The 26,446-nt window shown below is 54.7% G+C and overlaps 1 protein-coding gene across 4 annotated transcripts in view; it reads left to right on the forward strand.

The window, feature by feature from the left end:
- The first annotated feature begins 207 nt into the window (after positions 1-207).
- The window catches only part of SPRY3 (sprouty RTK signaling antagonist 3), a 36,872-nt gene continuing 10,633 nt past the window's right edge, over positions 208-26,446 (forward strand). The window contains exons 1-2 of one of the 4 annotated variants that reach the window (XM_026092165.1): positions 208-453; positions 9,009-9,616. The gene's annotated coding sequence lies outside the window, so the exon portion shown is untranslated. The other 3 variants (XM_026092166.1, XM_026092167.1, XM_026092168.1) reach the window with 3 other exon arrangements.

The raw sequence follows: 26,446 nt of genomic DNA on the forward strand, positions 1-26,446 counted from the left end.
GCCGGCACCGGGGGATGGGAGGGAGGGACCCACCTGGCAGCCGCCGGCGCCGGGACACCGCGGCGAGCGGCTCCGCGCCCCGACGGCGGCGCGGCCCGCCCCGAGGCGGGGCCCGACCATAGAGAGAGGGCTGCTCCGGGCAGAGCGCCGCCCACCATAGAGAGCTCTCTGCATGAGAAACTGTCTATTGTGCCTAGGCTGTCGGGCCGGGCGCCGCGCACAGCAGGCAGCGTGCGGAGGGGCAGAGCGCCCCCACCGTAGGCGGCTGGAGAAGGCGCTGCCCAACCCAGGCCGCCATAAAGAACTGGGAGGCTGTCGTACAGAGCGCCGCACACCATAGAGGGGTAGTGCCGGGCAGAGCGCCGCACACCATAGAGTGGGGCTTAGCCGGGCCGGGCACCTGAAAGCATGGAGAGGGCAAGAGCGGCCAAAAGAAAAGTCCATAGAGAGGAGGTAACGGTCTATAGAGAGAGGCTCCTACCATAGAGTAGGTGGAACTTGCAAAGAGTGCCGCGGATGGGAGCGGAAAGAGGCTCTTTCGTTTTCACCATAGAGAGCCCCCACCGAGCGGGCTCGTGGAGGGAAAGGTTGGCCTCCTAACCATAGAGAGAAGCGCTGTAGCACAGAGGGTCTTGGGGGGGGTGACGCCTGCGCACTGCGGCCCTGTGTCACGGCGGCGGGTGGCGCAGTGGCTCGCGCGGCCCCGGGCGGGCCGGGTCAAGCCGAGCCGAGCCGAGCCGAGCCGAGCTGAGCTGAGCTGAGCCCCAGCCCCGGCCCCGGCCCGGCTGCGCCCTGAGCCGGCGGCCGGGCCTGGCCTGCCAGTGCCGCCGGTGGCTGCCGCGGGGGCGGCCCGGCGGCGCGCACAGTCTTTTAGGGCTTAACGCGATGAGCGTCGGCGGCGGCTGCCGCCGTGGGACGCTGGGGGGCCCCTGGTGAGCAGCAGTTCTGGTCCCAGGTACTTCGTGTTTTTCCAGCACGAAGCGTCTTCAGAGCAGGGCAGGAGGGTGGCACCCGCTTGCCTTTGGGTGTTTCGACGGCTCTGGTGCGCAGGACCTGAAAGCTGGGGCGCGTGGGTGGCGCTGATGGCCCGTGAGGCGGGTCGCGCGCGTGGGGGAGATGGGGCCCTGCTTATCTTCTCCTGTGGCGGGTAAAGGCTGGATGGCGGCACTGGAGCGCTAGGAGGTGTAGTTTCCCGTGAGAACAGTTTTAACCCACCAGTCACGTGCTTTAACACGATGCTCTGTAAGGTGGTGGATAGTCCCTCCCCTGTATCTCCCCCCTCCACCGCCTTCCAGTCAGGAGTTGTCCATGTCTCCTCTGTGTTCCTGTAGAGGGTGAGTAGTGTTGAGCAGCAACCCACCCCTTCCTCACTGCGGGTGGTCTCAGGTTCTCCCCAAACATGTGAGGAACAGTCACTCCGTCAGCTTGGGACTAACTGCCTTGGCAGCACTAATGTCCAGTGGGGATGGCAGAACCTCCTCAAAGCGGACTGACTGATGGCCCTGCAATCACCAGGCCACATCCGACATGACGTGTCAGAGACAGAAACGTGCCATGTCCATGGCAATGCTGAGCACCGTGACCTCAGAAGTGCTGCATATCTGCCCACAGAGTCATTCTAGGATATTAGCCATATCCCCAGACAGTGGAAGACAGCAACCCTGTCTCATGTGCTGGAGACGAAATGTGGTGAGACCTCAGTTGTGCCTCTCGCCTACCTGCCCTACCTACCTGCCTGTGTAGACAAACCAGGTGTTTGTTAGCTTTCCCGGCCAAGGGTAAACACTTGTTTACGTTTGCCCCCATTTTCCCAGCACAGTATGTGCATTGTGCATGCATGCACTATAATTCCCATGTGTGAATTTCTGAAATTCAGGCCTTTGAATCCTTCCCTCTTTCCTGCCGTTGCAGAGCAGTGGAGCTATTTGGAATGCTAATCTGACAGGATGCAGTAAAGAGAGGCAGCAGTTTGCCATGATTGGCTTTGCAGAGGGGATACAGCGGTGTGTCGTTTTAGCTTTCTATTTTTCAAGAGTGTCTTTCAGGAAGGGGATGGGGGGAGGTGCCTGGAACCGGCAGAGGAGCTGACAGAGATCTGCTGCTTCCCAAAAACTTGGTGCAGCTCCCAGAGGAGATAAACAAGTTAGTCACTCGGTGAGCTCATGGCAGAGGCATCTCGGCCTCCATGAGAATTTGTTGCAGGCCTTTCTTGGGATGCCAGAGCACGTGTGTGTTCGGATGCTGATTCCCTGGAGGAGGCAGTGACTGCACTGTCTGCGGACGATGACCAGCTCTGTGTTCCTCGCATTTGGGCACTGCCTGTCATCTGTCCCAAACACCTGCTCCTTCTTCCACATGCCATGGTCCTGGCAGGAAGCCCTGGCCTCTCTCCCACCTTGCCTTGGCGCTCTCAGCAGCTCTGACACAGCCACTGAGCTGAACAGGGACTTGCCCAGGAGTCTGCAGTATCCAGGCATGTTCCTGACATGAATGATGGATGCAAGGAAGTACAAGTAAATAATGAATCAGCTGTAGAGTTATCGTCCAGGTGTCTCAGAGAGATTGGGGGCTCTAGGGAGGGAAGGTACCTCTCTCATGGTGTCTTTGTTGGCTACATTTGGGATGGGCAGTGCAGCAGCATCAGGATGTCCCACGATTCATGGCTTGTAGGATTATTTCTCAGGCCAGCCACCTCTCAGGGAGTGGAGCGTGGTCTCTGAGGTTGTGGTCCCCCTTGTATCCCTGTGCCCAGCAGAGCTAAGCCTGTGTTGCACGTCCACAGCATGGTGCATGGGCTTTTCCCTGCTCTGCATCTGTGCACTGGAGGCAGCTGGTACGTATCCACTGCAGTCCCTCACGTATTTGTGTCCATTGTGCGGGCTTGCGGGGCAGGGACAGGCTGCGCTGCAGCTGCAAGGGGGTCGCGGCCCCCATCGGAGGTGTGTTGGCTGGCTGCCGTCTCCCTTGGGTGCCTGGTGCTCCGGATACGCACCTGCTGTGTGGCCTGGGGTGTAGGATCTTCTGTTCTGGGAAAGCAAATGCCTGGGAGCTTTCTGGGGATTTCCCAGCAAGAGTCGGGACCTGGGAATTTTCTGTTCCCCCTCCCCTCCTTCCTCCAGCAATGGCTCTCGTTCACATTCTGGTCCTTGGGTCACAAACAGTTTTAAAAAAAGCAACAGCCCACACAATACCCTTTCCTTCTCTGTCGGGTGCTGGTGACGAGATATCACATCCGGCCTCAAGGATACAGAATTAGCCCTCTGCCTGGGAAAGGCCCTGGCAGTCCCTGCCTGCAGCTCCAGCACTACTGATTTCTGAGATCAGAAGCACATCATCATGAGGGTAGGAAAGTGACTCCATATCCTACAGATGTATCCTCCTTTTGGCTCAACCCCCCTCTGATAACTTGGCATGCAAGAAATCAGTATTTCTTCCCTGGTCACTGGATTTCTTGGAGGTTGCATTGCCAGTCCTGATGGCAAATGGCACGGCACTTTCTGTGATGTGCAGGATGTGGGGCATCCTTGCTCTTACCTCAGCACTGACTTTCTTGGCAGTGATGGAGCTCTTTACCCGAGCCTGACGTTACTAGCAGGCTGGAAGTGCTGTACGTTGGTTACAGCGGGGCCTGAGGCATTCCTGGAATACCAGATTTCCTGGAGGATGTTGGGGAAATGGTAGGTTTCTCTCTGCATGTGGCTTCTGCGCTAGCAAAATTTGTGGATATTTCCGCAGGTCGGAACAGGGAATTCATTGTATATAGGAAACGCCGCAGTTTCCACAAGAGCAGCAAGAACAAAGAATGGCAAAGCAGATAGGAAATATTCCTGGAAGTGTTTTGCAGAACCGAAATTCTGAAGAAGTTCAGTGTGAGTATAGGAACTGTTTTGGTGGACAACCAGTCCAACCTGAATGTCACAATCCAGCCCAACTCAACCCAGCCTGAATGATGCACCCCAGCCCAATTCAACCCAACACAATATGAATGACACAACCTGACACAACTCAACCTGAATGAGTGATGGAACCCATCCCAAGCCAACACAACACAAAATGAATGACACAACCCAACCTGAATGATGCAACCTAGCCCAACTCAACACAACCCATCATGAATGGCACAGCACAGCACAGCAAGATTGGAGGAACATCAAGAAAACCCTTTAGAAAGGTCAAAGAGAGAAGGGTCCATGGACTGGAGCTCCTGTTGTTGGCTGGCCCTAACCTACCCCTACTGCAAGGCTGTTGTAACAAAGCAGCCGAAAAAGCAAAACAACCTCTACGCACTTAGATTTCCCCTCTAAATAGGCTATGAACAGTAGAACCAGTGAAATATGGCTGTGTGTTTAGAAGTTGAGTCCAGATGGATTTGCTGGTATCTAATAAGGTGTTGAGCCACCCTTGCTCTTCTGAACTCTCTCTTCATGGGCCTTATTAGGATTAAACTCACCTTTAAATGTCTGTCTCATGCAAGTGATATTGGTCAGTGGATTTCAGAGTGATTGGGGAACAGAGCCCACCAGGCAAACACAGAGCACACAGCCTTGTTAAGAAAGCAGGCTAAAAACCAAAGCAAAACTCCTGATGTAGCAGTGTTCCTGACTGCAAGCAACGTGCAGCTGCCTGCACAGCACTTGATCCAAGGGCTACTGAAGTCAAGGGAAAGACACCCAGTCCCTCTGGGGGGTTGTGGACTAGGCTCAGAGGTGGTCTGTCTGCAGCACTGACTGGAGGCTCTCAGGGCTTTTCTCCCAGAATGGGTCTTTGCTACTCTGGAGTTACTTCTCCCTGAGGCCAAACTCCCACTCCCAAGAATGCATTGCATCCCCATGGAAACACAAATGCTTATTTATTTTCCTTGTTTCATTTTTTTTTTTAATTTAATTTAATTCCCCTCCCCCCTTTGGGGGGTTATTTGAAGGAAGGAAGGAAGCCCAAACTCGGATGTTTATTTGTTCTATACTGGCCGATGTTCCCTTGGTCTCACTCCAGTGGCTGATAAACTGGCAGGGAACCGGAGCGTGGAGCACGGCAGAGCCTGGGAAAGGCCAGGACCCTGCTTCCTCTGGCCTTACATCACCATTTCTCTGTGATAGGCTTGGCCTGGGGGCTGCATGCTGCCAGCTGCCTTGACTCCTCTGCTCCCCCCTCAGACAGCATCTGGCTGCTGGGTTGTTTGTCACCAGCGTCTCCCCCATACCTGGGAAGTGAGTGGAAGCATAGGAAGGTGGTGGAAATGTCATCCTGGCAGAAGCGGTATTATAACAGAGGCCTTCAGGCCTTTCTCAGTGGCTAGGGAGCCCAGTGGTTAGTGCAGGGCTTCACTAGCAGGACTCTTCTTGGCTTGCAGGAGCCACCAGGGCCTGAGCTGGGTTGGTGACTAGGCAGAAAGTGCAGGGATCCCCCAAGCTATCGGCTGTGTCTGGCTCACTGGACCTTTCTCAGAGGAAGATGAGCTGATGTCTGCAAGGAGAGCATGTCCCTATAATCCGGGAGACCCCCCCAGCCCCAGATCCCTCATCCTTCACTTATGTCTTCTTGAAGCTGTGAGACTTTGCATGTCAGGGCATGTGACCTGAGGATGTGTTGGTAAGACAGGCTGGGTGACACAGGGACATATCTGGTGTGTCTGGGTGCATGGCGCAGGGACACACCTGGCCTTGTGAGCAATGGGTGAGCGAGAAGGTGGGGCTCTCTCCCAAGGCTTTCCCAGTGTATTCCCTCTCTGGGACCTGTTAGGCCAGAGTACCTGACCCATAGGTCAGACTGGCCAAGTTGCCCCTGGCTTATGGGACCAAGGAGGAGGAGGCCCCATGAAGGATCCTGGCTGGGGGTATGCAGGAGCCCTGTGCGCCAGCAGTGTGGTGGTTAAGAGACCCTTTTCCACCTCAGTGCCAATGTGGCAAGATGGGATCTAATTTTTTGGTGAACCCATCATATCTGAAAGGCAGTAGAGGAGCCAGCTGTGACTGTAGCTCTCTTTATAGCAAGAATTTCCCTCTGGGGAAAATCTCCCTAGCAGGGATGCAAATTAATGCAAGTGTTGAGGTGGACAGGGTCAGAGGTGTGCCCTTCTAACAGACCTTCCTCCTCTTCCTCCTCCTCCTCAGCCCTCCTGAGCGAGGGCAGTGGGAGCAGGGAGCAGCGCAGCCTGTGGTTTGCGCTGGCAGCCAGCTGCCCTTGCAGGGCCCTGCAGTACCGGATGAGCTGAAGGAGGTGCTCTTTGTCTGACTCAGCCTCCGTCCAGGCTGCATGGCCAGCAGGTCCCGCTCGGGCTGCTCAGGTGATGTCCTGGATTCAAACGTGCCAGGATCATTATAAACTCCAGACAGAGGAGGAGGGGCTGCTCACGGGTCTGAGCAATCTGTCAGGAACTCATCCCACAGCTCTCGATACAAGCCATTAGGTTATGAAGTCTCCCTTTCCTCTGAGCTGGAATATACGTTCGACACAGCTTATAATAGGCAAGTATTTATGGGGTATTGAATATGTGCCACAGCTGAGTGATGGGTGGGGGGGTAGCTCGCTTGGCAGAGCTGCCTGGCTTTGTGTTCCCCTCACTCCCTGCACCCTGTCAAGGGCAGAGACTCGGTTCCAAGAAAAGGGAAAAGTGCAATACAGGCACGTTCAGCTCATGAAGCACCTGCCCTGAAGCTCCCTTAGGAAAAGCATCTGGCCAGGGACATTGGACTGGCTCTGGGTGAGGTGAGTCCCTGCCTCGCAACCCAGTCTCTCTGGCAGTGGGGACACGTTTGGTAGAGCTGGGGAGATAATTCTCTGTGAAGCTCATTTGGGACCCTTGGAGGGAAAACACTGGAGGTACTACCTGTCACTGCAGTGACAAGCAAGGTGGAAAATGCTGGGGCAAGAATGCAACCTGGGGGTTTCTGTGGTAGGGATACAAAATTTGCTTCCAAGGATCTTTTCTCTGCAGCAGTAGAGGGGCCCTGAAGATACCCAGGTGCTTTGGTGTCCCGTCCTTGGGAGAGAGTGGTAGGAAATGTGGGTGTCCCCTGTCACCACCCAATCCTGCTGATGTCTTTGTGCAAGAGAGGTGGGACCTGCACTTCTCCCTCCTAGCAAAGGCAAAGCAGGTAGTTCCCAAAACTCCTGCACTGGGCCCCACATCCTGACCACTCTTGGGGCTCTTACTCCTCTGCCACTGAGATTTTCCCTGGGCTCCCAGCAAATTTCACTTGTTTTCCTTATCTCTTCCAGTACCCTAGGAGCTCTCAGTGCCCAGGAAACTGGGGACGGGGGCATTGCCCAAACAGGAACACCACCATTAGAACCTGGATCCAGCAAGGGGAATATGAGGGGCTGGAAAGGCAGGGATTCTCTGCTTGTCCTTCAGCATGATGTCACTTGCCTTTTCCATGATCCCAGTAGCCACTAGGCAGGAGTTTCCCCAGCTCTGGCTCCCTCCTCAAGGCCCTGTGTGTTTGGCAAGGTGGCCTACCTGAGCCACAGCAGCCTCTTGCTGTGAAGGAGGATGCAGAAGGGTGGTGGGCATGGGTGTCTTTCCTGGGGACTGAGTGGGGATGATCTGAGGGTCCCTGGGTTCTGTGCAAGGCCAGGTCACCCCTGGTACCAGGAGGAGCAGCAGCCACCATGCTGGCTTGCTGCCTGCTGGCCCAGGCACTCGTTCCAGAGGATAATATATAGCTTTGATGCTGCTAATTGGAGCTCTTTCCCTACACTTCCTCCTTTCAATCTTCCTCCGCCCTTGGCTCTGCAGGGTCAATAAGTGATTCGCATTAAAGCAGAGTCTGTCGGTTCCCGTGTGTCTAAGGCAGCCTGGTCTCTGCCAGGGAGTGTGAGGAGGAGGGGGCAGCATCAAGAGGGTGAATCCTCCAGACCCTCTGGAGATGGGAGACAAATCCCAATAGGTCTCCCCTGTTCAAGCCTTCGCCTGCCACGTGCCTGCTGCTGTATCTCTCTCGGAGCCCAGTGAGTCCCTCTGCCCTGGGCTGCTGTGCTCCTCTGTTTTCACCCTCGCCTCAACCCCTGCTCCTCCTCCATTTCATCCCCCTTGTTCTGTCCATCAGCAGACAGCCACTATTGATTTTCCTGGTTCAGCAAAATCCAGGCGCGAGACGAGGCTGCGAGGAGAGTGAGAGACAGGGCCAGGCAGTGGGACACATGCAATGGCAGTGCTACCAGTCTACAAGCTGGGCATGAGGGTGATGTTAGAGCTGGGCAGGGGAGAGCTGTTGTGGCCCCTGAGGTCTCCATCAGTGCTGCGTCCAGCTTCCTGAGCCTGCCAGGACACCTGGGCAGTTCTGGAAAAATCATCCCTTCCCCATGCCCCAAGTGCCCCTGATCAACAAGTGACGGCAGAAGGGAAATGCAGCTGGATGCACCCTCTCCATGGGGCACTTTAGGAACCCCTTCAGAGGGGAAGCAGGAAACCTGCATCCCTGGCTTAGGGGCAGACTAGTCCTTTGCTCTCTCCAAATGGACCCAAATTGATCCAGAAATGCTTTCTCAGGGAGCCCATAAATTCCTCAAGCCCATTCCCAGCTGAGATCCCACATGTCTGAGTTGCCCAGGGACACTAGGGGTGGGAGAGAAGCTACATCCAACATGAGATCCCCAACAAGGAGAAAGCTGCAGCTGGACTCCTTCTGCACCCATGCCCTGGGGTTCTCCCACGTCTCACAGCAAATTGTTCAGCATGGGAGAAGGAAGGATCCTTCCCTAATTGATGCAGACCAGGAGCAAGCCAACATGCCTATTGGAAGGGGAAAACAGGACAGGGGTCACATAGTCCAGCTGGGAATTTGTTTGGGACTTCCATGAACCAACTTAWTTTCCTGAGTGCTGTGAACATGTGCATGGTGCTGTACACCAGAAAGGAAGGAGTGGCTGGCCCTGACTAGCACAGACAAGGACAAATCATTTCCTTGAATGTAAAACTTACACCTGCTTGCAAGAACGGGCTCCGGTATCACTTGTGTATTTGACAGTGCACTATTTAAGGCAGAAACTTTCTGTTATCTCCCTAGATTTCAGCTAACCTGGTGACTCCCTGATCCCACAGGGCCTGGCAGCGTGGCTGCACACTGTGTTTGAAGGTACTTGGGTGTCCCCAGCAGCCTGGGGGACAGAGAGCTGAGCTGCAATGGGATGCCAGCACAGCAACAGGGAACGTGAGCACCCTGAACTGTGAAGCAGCAGATCATTTTCCAGGATGCTGTCACAGCCTCTTCTCATGGAAAAGGCTGCAGGCTATCCAGGCCTGGGGATGAAGATGGCCAGGCAGAGCCAAGGGCTTTGATCACAAAGAAGCACGGAATAGATGTTTAATTTGAAGAGGCTCAGCGAAATGTTCTACCAGTCCCTATCAACCTGATCAGTGCAGAGGAGAGAATCCATCCTGACCTACCTCTGATGACCCACGTAAACCCAAGGTTTTAAGCCAGACACAGCAGCTGGGGCTTCCAAGGAAAGATGGACAGGAAAGAGGTTGTAAAGACCCTGAAATAAAACTCTGAGTCTCACATGGGACCTCTGGGGAAAGGTGCTGTCTCTGGAGGGAGGAAACACCTATGCTGCAGGGATGGGACAGCATCTGAGGCTTCTTGTGTCGCCCCATGGAAAGGATAGGGGAAAGGTGAGTGTTTATATAGCAAAAATAGCCCCAGCTGGCTGCTCAACATGCCGTGGGTAGATGCTCCTCCTGCCCTTTCAGAGCAGATATTTGGGGAAGGACAGGGGAAGGGGAGATTAGCAGCTCAGCCTCCTGCAGGGGCGAATGGGGGAAGGTGGGGTGAGTCAGGCAGCAGCTGTGCAGAGGCTGAACATGTCATACCCAGCATCTCAGGGACTCTGTCTGTCTTGGGCTCTTTGCTCCCGCCTGGCTGACCAAACTGAGGGTCAGAGCCCCTTTAGGACCTGTGCCCTATGTCCTTGTGGTAAGCAGATGACCCATGGCTCCTGCACGGGATGCAGCAGCACCCCACTACCAACAGCCAGGCCCAGGTCCCTTGTGCTGGGGGCTCTCCAGCTCAGCTGGGACCCCAGAGCAGCACAGCCATTGGGAGAGGACACACTCATGTAGTGGGGCTCCTCTGCTCAAAACCACCCAACTGAACAGTATGGTCTCTCCTTGCAAGGTGGCCAGCTCTGCCACGTGTGTCCCTACACTGGGTCCTGCTGTGGTCCGGTACTGGTGGAGGAGAAGACGTTATCTGGGCGATCTGCTCTGGGCAACCCAGTGGGGCTGGCTGAAGGCTGCCCCTGCAGGGCAGAGGGCTCCTGCTGCTCTCCCAAGCATGGGACATCCTGATGCCCTCCACCTCTAACACCAGGGACTGGCAAGGGATGAACCGGGTGGTGTGTTGTCAGGCTGGGGAGGCTGCCCAGCCTGATCTTCCCTTGCAGCTGGTTGCGCTATTCCAAGGCAGGGGTTTCTCAGCCTGTGCTGAAAGGAGCATGACTCCAAAAAGTTTGCCTGCTAGCCCCCTTGCTCAGTCCCCCTCTGGGTGACCCTAGGTTCACCCCTCTGCCTGATCCCCCACTCTCCAGGGATGCCCTTCGCCCCAGGTTTGCTGCATTGGCTGCCAAGGGGYTCCACTGCCCCCCCTCCCCCTGGCCGTGACAACTTTCCCACTGTCCATGCAGCTGGACCTGGCTGTCCCCCAGCCTTTCGATGGCTTCCTGGTGCTGGCTCAGGGCAGGCCCAGGAGGAAATCAAGGTGCAGCCCATTCCCAGCCATCACAGAATGAGAGTGGTCTGTTCCTCAGACTCTCAGTGCCGGGGCTGTTGTTGCCCCTTGTCCTTCTCCTTGGGGTCTCTTTGTCCTAATAAATGGCCCTGGGGGGGCCTCAGTGTTATGAGGTATCCGGCATGCAGACAGAAAGAGGAGTCTGCTCCGTCCAGGCAAGCACTCATGCTCAGCTCGTGCCCTCCTAGGGCAACATGGGCCAGGAGCAGAGGTGGGGTATCCTCCAGATCACCATGATGTTCCCAGCTTCTCTGGGAAGCCCTGGAAGTAACCCCGGGGAGAGCACAGCCCTGTAGAGGGAATTTCGGGCTCCTCCTAACAAGTGTTTTTGTCTTGGTTACCTTTGCCAGCACCTTTAGGGGCTTTCCACTCTAAGCATCTGTAAGTCGAAGCACTCGGCTGCCTCCAACAAAGGGAGTTTAACATATTGAAAGGCATTCAGAGCCTTACAAATGTTTCAGCATTACAACCCCATGGGTTTCAGCAAATAATGTTAAGGCTGTGGCCCTTACCATGGGGAGCTCCTGATTCAGTCAGTATGCCAGGCTGAAGTGAACATCCTGAGAGCCATTGCCAAGAGAATGATGGGGCTGGAGCCCCCTTGCAAGGGTTGCTCTTGCTTACCTTCTCTCCAAGTGATGAAGAAATGCAAGAAGGAAAACATAACACTGCATTATTGTCGTGAGCCTTGTAGCCAAAAATTGTTCACTGCCTCCTCCCACACTGTCGCTGCAAAGCCAGCAATGAGTTCTTGGGCCTACCAACATGCTGGCATGCTCATCCCCACAGAGGCCATCGGTGCACAGCACCCTGGCAAGTAGCCTGGAGGAGGTGGGAGTCAGGGGAGCTGAGGGGGAACTGGAGGTTGGGGCATCATGCCTTGGGACCAAGGACACCTTGGAGGGCAGTGGAGCCTAGTGGGTAGGGCATGAGGGGGCAGGGAGTCAGGACTCCTGAGTCCTCTCTGCAGCTCTGTCATGGTGTGCTGTGCTTGATGCCTGGGTTCACTTCCCAGCTGTTCCAGAGCCTTTATGGCCATCCCCAAGGGAGCTGCCCCAAGGAGACTGTGGTCTTGGGGGGGGTTGCGCAAGGCTCACCCAGGCATGAGGCCAGAGGAAGGCCTSTGGTTGCAGTCACCACTGCAGAGCTGTTGTCCCATTTCTCCTCCATCCCACTTGTGCCTGGGCTGCTGCAATCCCTAGTACAGCCCCAGTCAAATCAGCAATCACAAAATGCAGTCACCACTGTGTGACTTCCCTAGTCCTGTCCCCACAGGTCCTGCTCCCCAACCAGGCCCTATGTCCATGCTGAGAGGGGATATGGCGACCCTCCCGGCAAGGTTCCCATGGTTTAAATCCCATGGGCAATGACGTAAGTGATGCACTGCCCATATATGAGTCTGAGGGGGGATGGAGTTAACCCTGGCTTTGGTGCAGGTGGTGTGGGATATGGGAGCTCCCAGTGGCAGACACCTCCTTGTTTTGCTGTGCTGTCTCAGCCCCAGCCCAGACCTGGGGTATGTGTGGCTGAGGGACACTAGCATCTGCCTATCTTGCAGATCAGGCCCCAAGCCTGTCTTAGAAGATGCTTTTTCCACGGTGAGGGACAGATGAGCTGACTTTGTGAGTCCAGTCCTGAGATCCTAGAGCAGACCATTAGCTCACCAGGGGTCTGACCACCTCTACTCTCCCCACTTCACTGTCTACAGCCTGCCCAGTGCCCCACATCACGCAAACGCAGCCCAGTTCTCTTAAGGAAGGAGAACCAGGTATCCAGCTCCATGCTGTCCTTGGGGACCTGCTGCTGCTCCATTGCAGCAAGGCCAGGAAGACAGAGGGGGACTGATCTGACAAAGACACTGCATTAGACAGACCCAGGTGCCAATCCACTCTCACGACCACATTGGGCTGGTAGGAAAGGAGAGATTCATGCCTAAGAGGGGGCTATTTGCCTATGAATCCCTGCTTATGGGATTTGCAGAGTCCCTGGAAACAAGCGTGTCCCTGTCCTTGTGGAGCAGAGCTCATGTTCACCAGCACTGGTACTGGAGCCAGTGAGTGCTCAAACCTGTCTCCCTGCATTGTCATGTCTCCAGCAAACTGTTGCATGGCACAAAGAGGCCACCCAGCTCCCYGCTGTCACCTTTCACTGCGATAGCACCCAGCTATGCTTGCCAGCATGGGAGGAGTTACTGCCACCTCCTACCACTGGACCCTGCCCCAAGAAAAGCTCCAAATTCATCCAGGCCAGGAGAAGGACTTGCTCCTGCTTTGTGCATGGCTGCATGCAGGGCAGCACCTCTGTCCTCAGGGCATGACAAGGGCCATCTCCATGGGCTGCATCCATCTGGCTAATACAGGGTGAATTTCTCTCCTGCAGGAGGGAGAAACCTGTTTTCACCTGCAACCAGAGCTGAGCTTGGCCCTGGGAGCCTGACTTGTGAAACGGCTCTGGGCAACTGGGGCATGTCTCTGGGTAGGGCCTGTATCCTCTCCCCCCAGCATCGCTCAGAGGTCCTGGCTCCAGGTGCCAAAGGCTGTGGGCTTCCGTGGTCGCCCTGCTCACCTGGAGGGTTTTAAGAACATATTGAACAAACATCTGCCCGGAGGAGCTCAAGCAAACACTTTGGAACAGAGAGATGGACTGGGTGAGCCAGTCCTGGTGAGTCCTGCCAGCGTTGTCCTGGGATTGCAGACAGTCACCCGCAGTCCAGTTCCTGGCACAGCCAAGAGGCAGTGTGTGTTGGGGAACAGGCAGAGGACAGGGGTGTCAGGGGGCCACAGCCATGGGGTAGAGCCTCTCTGTTTCAACAGAGAATGGAAAGAAAGTGAGGGAAGGTCAGAAAAGTTTCTGCCTGGCCCGAAAGCGCTTAGGCAGGAGGGTCCAAGCCTCCAGATAACCACTGTTATTTAATTTATTTTTTCTAAATAAAAAAAAGGAAGGAAGTTAATAAATAATGTAAAATGGAGAATGCATTAATGAAAGAGAGAGTGAGGGAGAGAGAGGAAAAGAGAGGAAGGGACAGGGCAGAGTGAGAGCGTAGGAGGGGGGAGAGATATTCCTGCCTTTATCGATTGGATATGATTACATTAGACCTATCAAATATTCATACTACATTCCACAAGAGGTCATTGTGTGTGTTTTTCCAATTTAGCTCTGCCTTTGCGCAGGGAGCAGGCTCCAAGTGGTAAAAGGGCTGCACATATGTCTTCAGCTCCCTGGCCCCAGGGCTCCAGGCTCCCTTCTGGCATAGGGGCTGCTCGTGAGCTGGGGACAAGGAGGCAGGACGCGGTTGCCCTGGACGGATGCTTCCCAGCAGCAAAGCTGCTCAGATGCCCTCAACCCACCTGCAAGGTGGATGCTCTGGGTTGGTGACAACATGCAGGGCTGGTTCAGGATTTTTGGCAGGCTGGATCTGTTTGGGCCTAGGTGAATGGGGGCAATGTGCTGGGGGGGATCTTGAAGGGGATGCTGAGCCTGCTGCTGGCCCCCGTGGATCCTTTCCAAACCCTGCCCCATGAAGGCTGTGGATTCCGCTTGGCACAACTCTCAATTGATTTGGAAAAATCTATAAAAAGTCATGAAGAGAGCTATTGTCCCCATCCCCTGCTGCCAGAGGATGCCACCTGCCCTTGGCAAGTGGCCACGCACCCATGCCTSGGCATTTGGCACAGGTGGGGCACAGACCTCTGCTGTGAGAGGCAGCAAAGAGCATCTGGGTTCCTGAACAAACCAGCTGCTGCCAAAATAGAAACTTGAGGACATGCACATCCCAGCTCTTGTGCCTTGCTCCTGCCCTCCTCCCTAGCAGAGATTTCTGCTTCCTCTGCTGTGCTGACTAGCAAACTCAGCATTTGTGTGTCCATGAATGGGGAGAAGGAGGAGAGGGGCCAAGAAGCTTCTCCAGTGATAACAAATAGACAAAATGATGCCCGTAACTAGGCATCTAGGAGTCTAATAGACTCCTAGAGTTAAATAGACTAGGAGTCTATTTAACAGCCCTCTTCTCACCAGCTGGTTTCATCGCCTGTCTCTTCTGGGGATGGAGAGCCCATGGCCTCCCATCTCTGTGGCAGCATGGCCTCCTCTGCCCTTTCCCAGCACACCTTCATCTGTTGATGGCAGAGGGAACTGGACGTCCAGAATCCTCCACAGCATAGGTGTGGGGCAGCTGTGCTCTGAACCTGCCCCAGAGCAGGGAACTTCTGCTGCAATATCTCCTGATATCACAGAGAAGGGCTGTGATTGTCCTGGTGTTTAACAGCTATTGGCCCATCTCACACGGTGCTGGGCTGGCTTGGAAGCCTCATGCTAGGGTTGCTCTCTAGGCAATGTCAAAGGATTTAGCGCTCGGTGCAGGCTGTTCCTTACCTGGGAGCATTGCACCTTAAAGTTAATGGGGGATTTTTACTGGGATGTCCCTTTCCCAGATGGGCAGGAGTCAACCCAGACCGTAAGTGGAGGCACAAGGTAGATTAAATGCTGTATCGAGGGCAGGCAGGGAATCTGTGGCAGGTCTCCCACTGATCTGCCCATCTGCTAGGGCACGCCAGCTCGTCTCACCTTGCCTCAGTCCCCTTCGCACTGTGTTTGCTGGCTGAGATCCTTGTGGCTGCAGATGCCTCGGGGAGCTACTTTCCAGCACGTAGCTCATCGCACCATAAAACTTGCTGCTGCACTGGGGGAAGGGGCACGCTGGAGACGGACCAACACCACCAGCTGTCCCTTGCAGAGATTCAGGGTGCACTTAGCCTCTGCTAGGTGCAGCTGGGGATGGCAGATCCTGGGGCTGACTGTGTGGGGAGGCCAGGCACAAGGAAAACCACAGCACGGCACTGCTTTGAGCACGCTGTGTGAGTGCTATGCTGGGGCTGAGAGCAAGATGGGAGAGGGAGGATGCCCCAAAAAAGAGTCTCCTGCCCAGCAAGTGGGTCTTGACCAATCTGTCAAGCAGTGACTGTAGATGGGCCTGTCTCAGGTGGCTTTCAAGGACACAGTTCTCTGGTGGCTGGAGAGAGCCATCAAGGTGGGGTCAGGAGTGCTGAGCAAAATCCACCTGTGGCTGTCCTTTGCCTTGGGGAACCGCTGGGGGACTGCATCCCACTTTTACCTCCAGAGGAGGCACTTCCTTTGATTGTGCCTCAGTTTCCTTATGAGTGATACCCGGCTTTGCAAATCCTGTAGCTGCAAAGCTCTAACTGCAAGATTTTCTTTCCCCACTTGAATGGGAGCTAGGGAATCCAGTGGGCTGCAGCCTGGCAAGCACAGCTGGGCTTGAACAGCAAGGCAAGGGGGAAATTATTGATGCTGACAGCCCTATCCAGCTTCTCCACACAGGATGGCTTACGATCAGCAAAACTGGACGAAAGCCATGGGGAGAAAGTATAAAAACAAGTCCCCTCGATCCCTTGCTTGCCAGAGGGGAGGCCCAGCTGACCAGCTGTCGAGATGGGCAGGGAGTTGGCGGATGACTGTGGATGGCAGTGAGACACTGCCAGGGAATTATCCTTGGGGTCCCAACAGTGAGCAGCCAGGTCACGTCCTTGAGCCCAGTGAGGGAGCACGATGAGCTGCCTGAGACGGGCTGAGAGGGAGCCTGGACCCATCCCTGTCCCGAGCCCCGTGGGCCCAACAGTTAGTGTGTCCTGCCTGTGCTTCCCTCTGCCGCACGGCTGTGGGTGGCAGAAGAAGGCATTGCTGAGACAGGCTGGGCCTGGGGTTCCAGTAAGGCTTTGAAGCCAGAGCTGGACCAAAGGCTCAATATCAGAGTAATCCCAGCCTGGCCTCTATTTCCCTCTGGCACGTGCCCCCAGGGGATCTCTGGCCTGAGAGATGTGGACTCAGCACCAGACCTGAGGTGCACTGCTTCGCCTACCTGCTACACATCGAAACAAGTGGGCTGGGGTTTCTTATGGGTCTTGCTTACCCCACCTCTAGGACCCCCAGCTCCCCTCTGCTGTCATGAGGCTCACACATCCCCCCATGCTCCCTGCTAGCACACAGGTCCTGATGCTGCAGGCTGGAGACGCAGCCGTCGCCTCCGCCAAAGCGGCTCTGCCGCCAGAAGCCCTGACCTCCACCTGCGCCAGCCCTTCCTGCGCTGCCAGGGCATCGCTGCTGCTCCGCGCTCCCTGTCTCCCCCCCGGCCCTGGCTGCTTTGCCATCACTCACCCTCCCCTCCGCCCTGGCAGCCCCGCACAGCCCCGTGCAACGCAAGCCAGCGATGCATTCTCTCCTTACATTAATAAAAATTTTACAGCATGGTGGCAGGAAATGCATTTTCAGTTCATCTGCTGCAGCTATTAGATTACCAGGAAATGGCTGTCTGGCAGGCAGCCAGGGCCTCTTAAAGGCCAGCACACACCCAGCACAAGGCAGAGGGAGAAGGTGAGCGCAGCGAGCTGTTCCCTCTAATGGGCACAGTGCTGAGCCACCGTAAAGCCCCTGCGCTGGGAGGGGAGCTGAGCAGCAAGGAGGTGCGGGCAAGGGGCAGCCCCATGCAGCCCTGCATGGGGAGGCGAGGCAGAGCCAGGCCCTGAGCAGCAGGGAAAAGATGCTTTGGGTTGCTCCATTAACAGATTTGGGGATTCAGGTGATATTTATGCCTGCGGCTGGACCTGAGAGCTGCCTAAGTGGGGAGGCAGCCTGCGAACTTCCTCTGCCCTCAGCTTTGCACCTGCTCCGAGCCTGCCCCCACTTGCCATGGGGCTTTCAGCAGCACCGGCCCCGTGTACCTGCCCTGCTGCCCATCATTCCCTTCGGCATGCCAGCCTGGCCCCGACTTGGCTCTGCCAGTGCCCCTCCAGTCCAGACTGTTCAGTGCTCTCAGCCCTGCCCTCGCTGGTACAAGGCTGCCCTGCAATGCGGTGCCCAAATGCAAGGGATGCTCAGGGCTGTCAGGGATGGATCCATTCCCTGCACAGTGGGTGGCTCTTTCATGCGATTGGGGAGAACCCAGCAGGCCGTCTGGTTATGTTCAACTGGTTATGGGTTTACCTAATAATCCCCACTAAGGCAGTGAAGTCCTCCAGTACAGTCACATAGGGATTTCAGTGCTTGCATGCCAGACGAGAGCAATTTTAAATGGACCCAGATCCAATGAACATCTCACACCCTGCCCCCTTAGGTACTTCCACATCCAGGTTTTCTGCTGCAGGTGTGTTTGCTGGCAAGTTCCATATACAGCCCAAAGCATCCCCATGGCATGGCAGTGATAGTGTCCAGCCCTTCCAGTCCTCCTCAGCTGGGACAGGTGGCTGTTAACTAACCCGCTGCTCCATCACAGGAGTGATGGAGACCAGATTGGCTGTGTCCTCTGCTGAGGGCCAAAGAGAGGCAGAAGATCTGAGAATGAGCCAGGGAAGGCATGTGCACCAAATGGGGAAAGGCTCTGCAGTTTGGTTATCCCCAGCTTGGACTTCAGCAGTGAGGATCTGGACTGCCAGGCTGGATTGGAGTAACAAGGAGGAAGAACATTGGAAGGAGTTAAATGTGTATTGTCTTTAAAAAAGACTGGAGGTGAGTATAGGCTTGCTTGCTATAAATACCTCCAAGGTAGCAGTACTAATGAAGGTAGGGAATTATGAACAGTTCCCAGAGAGATAAGGGCCAGCAGTAGTGACTTCAAGGGCCTTGGGGAGGGACAAGTTTTTTAGGCTAGGTGTTGTTTTTAGGAGTCCTCTTAGAGGTGACTGCGGGTAAATGCTGACTCCGGTCTCCAAGGGTGGGCAAAACTTCCTGCTGTCAACCTTCAGAGACAGGCCCAGCCGGGTGCCCTTGGCTCCCTGAGCACCGATAAGGCTGCGGTGGGATGAGTGGGCTGTTTGCTGTCGCTGGCCAGTTCTCCAATGTCTATGGCCAGGTGCTCTCAACACCATACACCTGCTGCAGGGCCTGGGCCCCTGCCTCCTGCACCCTGCCAGTGCCCCCGGCACACACGCACATCCCACTCGGTGCAGCCAGCTTTGCATCTCCGAGGCCAGGACCCCCAACTAGGAGCTGGAAGTGCCGTAGACCAAAACAAAGGTCCTGCCTGCAACTTCCATGTGGTGGCAAAGACTTGCTCTGTGGGGTGCAGCACAGCAGGGCTGCTTGATGGGGAAGTGGGCTGGGTTGGCTCTGCCCTGGGCTCCAACTATGCTCTTGCACCCTTCTGTGGAGCTGCAGCTAGTGCCTCCTTTTGGGGTGCTTGGGCAAGTTTCTGGGAGCGGTGCCAGGCTGCCAGGTTCCTGGAAGGAGGCTTGAGCTCCTTGTTTTTTGCCTGGCAGCAGATCAGCTGGGGACAGTAGCCCCAGCTTGTGCTGGGGACAGCACAGGCAGTGCAAAGCCAGGTCTGAAGTCCTTGCCGTCCGCCCTGCCTCCCGAAGCTCCCATCTCCCCATCTCTGCTCATAAGACCTTACTTTTGAGCAGGATGTGAGACTGGCAGCTGCCTTTGCTGCTCACTTGGCTGCCTGCCCTGGAAGGTGCTGAGTCCCAGGGCCGGGAGGGCCAGGGACCTTCTCCTGGACTTGGCAGGCTGTCGGCCAACACCAGTTGCGAGGCACTTGGACCAGTTGTCAGGAGTGCGGTGCAGGGCACTCAGCCTGAGCGTTCCCTTGCTGCCAGCCCTGCCAGAGCCCTCTTCTCCTCCCAGCCCTGCAGCAGCAATATCTCCACTCCGTTCTCTGGGAGCTGGTAGAGGTGACCAGGAGAGAGGGCTGAGGGGTGGGAGGAAAATGGAGAGAAAACATGGGCAGAGGGAAATGAGGGATGGCAAAGGGGGAAAGAAATGGATGAAAGAAGAGCGGAGCAAGCAAGGGAGCAAAATGTGGGGAGAAAGCAAGGTCTGAGCATTGCTGAGGTTTATTAAAGTTTAACAGAAAAGAAACCCTGGTTTGTATGGAGGGGACCAGCTATTTTTAGCAGTGGGTAGGATGTCAGCTCTGAAAATAGCTTGCTACCAGATCCTCATGAAATCCTCTCTCTTTGGCTCTCACCCGGAGTGAGTTTAGAGGGGGAGGATCGTTGTCACACCCGCAGCTGAGGAGCTCCTGACATTCACAATGACTCGTCTTTTTTTTTTTTTTCCCCCTCCGGTTTCTCCTATTCTTCGCCAGCTCTGCTTTACGCGGAGCAGAGGAGTCACCAGCCAAAAAAGTGAATGCGGGGGTGGTGCTGCTTAGCTACGGCCAAATCTCAGGCAACATGTGACCAGATTGGCAATTTAATACCAAGCCTTTCTCCCCTGCACACACACGCACTCGAGTTAAAGTGACATTGAAACTGGAACTCAAAGTGCTGAAAGCAAAGAAATTGGGGAAAACTGCCTCCCCCCCACTGTAACTGGGGAATGAATCTTGCTCAACCGGGCAAGAGAGGGCTTGATTTGGAGTGGGAAGGGTATTAACCAGGCAAGGAGCAGAGGCTCAGTCAGGTACCTGGGAAGCTCGGTGCTGCTCTGAGCTTGGTGGGGAGCAAGAAGTGGAAGATCTGCTGATGGGTGTATGGACCAGCTCCACATCATGCGTGCAGAGAGCTGAGCACATCTAGCTGTCCCTGTGCATCTGCAGGAGGATTGCCTGATACATGCAGTGGCTCTCTGGAAAGTCCTGAAACGGCAGGCGGTGACTGTTCCTGGAGAAGATCCGGATGGTGGAGAGGTGTCACAGGGATTGCGGGGCTTAGGAGCCAGGGAAAGAGCTGGCAGTACGGGCACGGCCACACGAGCACAGAAAAGAGACTGTCATGGGAGCATCATGTCCCAGGGAGCCCAGGGTTGAACGTGCCCCACAGAGACAGGTTAAATGTCCTAAGGATGCTAGCTCAGGCCTGGCAGGAAGAACCAGAGTTGCATGGGCTTGCAGGGGGTGTTTAGGGGCAGGAGAGCACATTAGGGACCTGGGGATCAGTGGAGGCTGTGAGGAGATGGATCAGAGGGGAAGTCCTTGTGTGCTTTGTTCCCCAGTGGGTCTGGCAATGGGTGTTGGCTGGGTAAGGACACATTGCTGATGTGTCGGGTGCTAGCAGGGAGCAGAGTGCCCAGCAGGGCTGGCACAGGGGAGTCACCTTGCTGGGGAACTGGGTGTCCCAGTGAGCTAGAGTGGTGGAAAGCGGCTGGGTGCTGGGCGTCAGCTCTAGGGGCATCCACCTATGGCGCTCCATGTAGACCTCAAGCCTGCTTGATGTGAGGAGCATCGCTCACCAAAGAGAGCCTCTTTCTAGACTAGGAAACATTCCTGGGTCCCTCATCCTGGCTGTTCTGCTTTTCTCATCCAGGACAGCTGTGGCTGCTCAACTTTCCTAGCAGACTAAGGTCCACGGGGCTTCTGGATTGGTGACCCAGAAGCTCTGGAGAGGAATGAGCAAATCTCTTCACTCACTGCCAGCAGTGGAGCCCCCGCAGCAGGCGTGAGGCCTCTCGGCATGGCGGGTTGGGGGAGTCTGCCTGCTGCTGGCTAACTTCAATTCCGCATTCTTCATCTGCCGAAAGGAGGGCCCCACACAGCCAGCAGGCTGATACGATGCAATGACTTCAGTTCCCGAGCTGGCTGCCCGCACTTTGAGCAGAATGCATGCCCAGGCATATGCCAGTCCTGGCCACGGTGCCAGGAAACTGGAAGATGGAGTTAACAATTTCTGAGCAGGAAACACTTGTATATACAGGTCTCCCGATATCTCTAGCCATATAACCAGCTCACCTTCTGGCTTTCCCCAACCCGTGGTACTTGAACGCAAGCTGGAGGCCTGGCTGATTAGGTGTTTGATTTAGGCCTGGGGTGAGGTTCTCTGCACTGCACATTTGGCTCGGCATTTGTTGTTCAAGTCATGTCTTTGTGCTGCACCTTGACTTCTCTGCTGGGAGGGCAATGTGAATTTTGGTAGGGGACCATGTAGTGCCAAACATGTTTTCTGTAGAAGAACAGTCCCCACAGAACCACGTGGAGCCTGTTGATGTTTGTATTCAGGAGAGCGCCAAGAGAGTACCAAGACATCCTTGAGCTTTGGGCAAAGCTTTGGGCCAGCTGCTCGATATACCCAACCGGGCACAGGGAAAATGTAGTTGCTTTTGCATTCATCCCCTGGCTGTGTTTACATGCAAGGGGTACCCAGCTCAGCCCCGCTCGGGTGCTGCCAGGGCTCCTTCGTCTGCTTTGCTCAGCCCCTGCGCTAGCTGCTCTCCCCTGAGACAGCACCTCCTGCCTCCCCGCCATCCGCGCGGGGATGGAGCCATCTGCATCAATGAGTCAGCAGGACCCACTTAACACTTTTCCAGCAGGATCTACTCCTCCTAACAGAATGGGCAGCTTCTGGCAAACTCCATCAGTGTGTTACAATCTCAGCTCATTAAAGGGACACATCCTGAGCTCCTTATTGATGTTTTATGCTGCCTGGCTCCATCTTCAGAGAAAAACTCACATTGCAGTCAATGACTACACCTTCATGTTGCAGGCTGAATAAGGAGCTCAGGATCTGGCTCTCATGGCCGGTCAGGTTCAGCTCCAACTGCCATGAAACTGCATCAGCGCAAACGATGTTAGCAGAGTGGGGTTTTACAGTAAAGCAGCCAAGAGAGGTCTTTGGGCCAGAATGCTTGCACAATGTTTTCTTTCCAGAGATGCTAGGGAAGAATCAAAAGGAAAACACACACAAAAAAGGGTTTCTTCTTTTCTGCTTGCTTATCCCTGTTTGCAAGGCAAAGGAACTGCATGACATAAATGGGAAATTATGTCTTTTCTTTCCCCCAGAGCTGCTGTCTGTTCAGCTTGTGACCAATGGGGTGGATGTACCTGGTCTGCTCTTTACCAAAGCGTGTGTGTGTGGGAGCTGGCCACACTTCCCTTCCACCCTAGGAGAATCACAGTCTTTTAATAACTTCCCCAGCGCTTGCTGTTGCTTCTAAAAAGCTAGTGGCACTGTCTGGCTTCAAGTGGCTTTTACATAATACAGACTGTCAGGCTAGATGAACATCATGGTCCCTTCTGGCCCTAAAATCTGTGAATCTAAAAATTAGAAGGCACCAGCACCTCATTGATTCTGGCTGATTTAATCAGGGGAATCATATGTTCTCTTTATCCCCCTTTTTTCTCCTGCATCATCTTTAACTGAAGATGAATTTTCCCTCCCCCTGTGCCCAAGCTTGGCTAATAGCATCAGAAAAGATCAGACATCTTCAGCCTTGCTCTGGGATATACTCCTCTCCACTGCCTGCTTCCGGACTGATTCACAGTGGTTAATTGTTAGACTGTCTGCAAAGGCAGAATCAGAGTTGGTTAGACCTGGAGGTGGATGGGCAGCATGTCTAGAAAAGAGCGCCAGGCTATCCTTGTTATTTTAAAATGGAAATTTTTAACTAAGTACTTCAGGCTCCAGATTTAGCTATTTTGTTTGTGTTAACATTTGTGTGTGTGTGTTTGTACGCATCTATGAAAACACTTTTTTGAGGAGGGGAAGGAAGACAACTAACTCCCCACCCTTTTGTGATGTTGGGGATCTGCAGGAGAAGTAGAAGGGGAAAACAATGAGAAATTATAAGTGATTTGCTGAGACTGATAGGGATGAGGGCTTCCCCAAGGTGGATATCTGCAACAGGTGACTAAGACTCTCAGAGCAGGTTCAGTTGGTGTTAGCAACAGAGAAAACTGCTTCTCACAGAAATGTGTCTCATTGTCCAGATCCTTGGTGGTATCAGCTGTCATGGGAGAGGACATGCTGAAAGCCTCTAAAATCAGAGCGGAGAATGGGACTCTTGGGAGCTGCTTCTGTCCCCATGTTTTAGGACAGGACCCTAAGGACGTTCCAGGGATTAAAAGGTGGCAGATTCAAACTGAGAGCAGGAATAAAAACAATCCAAAATGCCAATTAATAGGAGCTGTGATCAGACTTGAGCTAGTTGTCACAGGTAACAGCTGAGGACTAACAGAAACAGCAGCGACAGTGGGGACAGCGTGAGCTGTCAGGACAGCACTGCAGGAGGGATGTCAAACCCCATGTTCCAGGGCAGCCGCTCACTACCAGAAACCACATATGGGGAGAGAAGGGAGGGATTATCTTAGATCTAAAGGAGTCTCACACCATCCTCTGATATGGCTCATACTGATGTCTGTGCAGGGTCAGGGGACCAGATCCATGTTCCTGTAGCAAAAAAATGTCATAAAAACTGCTGGAGGCTCTGCCCCAGACCCTTCCTTTGACAGTGTCTTTAAACTTTTCTGCTTTGCAAATTCATTCTGGTTCCCAGCCTTCCTCTTCAGAGATGCTGCGGTCAATAACTCACCAGGAGGTTGCTATTCTCCCTTCTCTTCCCACCCTCCCACTTGTCTCAGTATCTCTGCATTCATGCCTTTTGGCCCTCCCTCATCAGAGCGTGAGGAATGAAGCAGCCTTAGCTGAGCACAAAGCAGGCTGCAATAGGGATGCTGTGAACCAGCGGAGGGAAGTCTGAATCACTGGTACCTCAAGGTGGGAGTGATAGATTTTGGCTGAGAGAAAGGGAAGACTCACATGTGCTTTTAGGAGTCAGGTGCTCATCGCCAGCTGGCAGGAGCTAGGAACTGGGCAACTAATTCCTTTCTGTGCCTTTAAAAAACCCAGCTTAAAGCGATGTGCCTTTTGGTGGAGAAGAGGAGGGGCTGATCAGAGCACAGAGAGGTGCTGAGTTAAGGCTGGATGGCTCTGAACAGTATACTAAGCTGAGGGGATGATGTCAGGAACTAGTTCCTCTGGAAGAAGACCCTTCTGGGGGGTGGGGTGGAGTGGTGTCTCTGGAGGGTTCCCTTGAAGATGTTGAAATACCTAAAAATGAGCTTAGAAAGGCTCAGCTGGGCAAAGCTGGCTAGAAGCTGGGGTTGTTCCTTCCATGCTGATACCCTGCGGGAAGAGAATAGGGTACCTGGTCACTGCTGGAGAGGACCCAAGATCTGCTGATGGCATGAACTGGATGGGAGCCACTGAGGTCAGTGGGATCATACTGGTTAATGCCTATCAGTTAGGGCAGCAAGCAGTAGAGCTGGTTTCATCGCCCTTATTCAGGCTCCTTCTGTTCTCTTTTCTGCTACTGCCTGCTCTCACGCACCCAGACCCCCATGCTCCACGCTGCCCTGGCATGTCATGTCCTCACGACATCGGCAGCGAATGACAGGAATGCGAACGCCCACGCAAAGCCTGGACATCGGACAGCAACCTGCCCTGGGGGAGAGCCTGGAGAAAGGGGAAATCTAAACGGGGTCTGTTTAAGAAGGAACGGGTGGCTCAGCAGACTGGCAAGGCTCTGTGGAGCTTTTCCGTAGCATGTTTCAAATCCAGCCTGGGGAGAAAGTGGCTGCAAGCTGTTCCTATGCGGATAGTTGCTTGACCGGGATGTTTGAGGGCTTGATGGCTTCAGTCTAACTTCTCAGAGACTGGTTCTCAACCTCCCCCTGCCATCCCCAACTGATAATGTTGCTTTGATCATCCAGCAAATGCTACAGAAAAGAGTGGGTGACTAACTCTGGAGGGATTGAGAGCAGTGAGGTGAGGGTAGGAGCTCCCACAGGGTCTGAAATGTACACCCAGTGTCAGTGCAGAGAGGTCTTGTGTCTTTGGGGTTATTGAGCCAGGTTCATTGTCTAAAATGAGGCTGAGGGAGGTATCACAAGGGTCCTCAGTGCTCCGAAGCAGGTCTGTTGTTGCCTAGAGCAAGCAGAACAAGGCAGGAGTGCACAGCGATTCCAGCATTGCACAGGACATGGGAACTTTTAGGGATGGATGGTCCAGGTCCTGTTCCAGCCTTGAGCCTGAGTTTTTGGTTTCTGGGAGGATGCAGACTGTGTGGATTAGTTCTGTGTGTGTGTTGCCAGTCTGGTGATCTCTGCACAGAAAAGTGCAGAGCCCCTCTTCCGCCTCTCTGCTCCAAGCATCTGTTACGGGAACCCCCATGTTTCAGGTATTAGTCTGGACTTTTTGGTATTATAAAAAGCAGATGACATCCAGGCTCCCATAGACACTTCCTAAGATCCCCCAGGAAGAGGCAAGCTGGACAAAGGTGTGAGGTGGCAGGAGGTGACTATGTCCATTTTACAGCAGGGAGATTAAGTGATTTGTCCAAGGTGACAGAGCAGGTTGATAGTCAATACTAGACCTAGACTTTGCAGCCAAATCCAATGCTCTTCCGATACAACTTGCACACAGTGACAGACTGAACTGAACCCATCTGCACTGATGGGATCAGATTATACCTGTGGGGCCAGTGATGCGGAAGCAGCGCAGGCCCTGCACCTGGGGCTGGCAGCGGGCAGCGCGACCAGGCACGATGGATGTCCCCCGGGGGCGAGGGCCGGGGAGGGCTCCGGTGCGGGGACACGGCGGGCGGTGGGGTCCCAGGGCGGGCTGTCACGGTGGGCACGGGGGGAGCAGAGCCCGAGGCAGACGGAAATGTTTAAATAGTGCCTCCTGCATCCCGCAGCCTCGGCGCTGCTCTCGGCTCTGTTGCAGTCATTATCTGGGGAGCGGATGCACAGGGCTCTATGGGGACTGCTAATGGGCCGATTCAATTTCAGCTGGATGACGCCACTTAGGTAAGCATTAAGAGCTACAGCTCCGGGAAGGCAAGCGGCAGAGAGAGGGAGAGAGAGATGCTAACGGGCAGCGATAAATCCCTCCCTCCCTCCCATCCTCCACGCTGCCCCCATTCACAAGGAGCGCCAGGGACGAGCCCGCATTCACAAACCGGCGCCGGGCAGCCCTCCCGGGCTCTCGCTC

Source organism: Apteryx rowi, unplaced genomic scaffold (assembly GCF_003343035.1).
Source record: "Apteryx rowi isolate R43461 unplaced genomic scaffold, aptRow1 scaffold_942, whole genome shotgun sequence".
Lineage (NCBI taxonomy): Eukaryota > Metazoa > Chordata > Aves > Apterygiformes > Apterygidae > Apteryx > Apteryx rowi.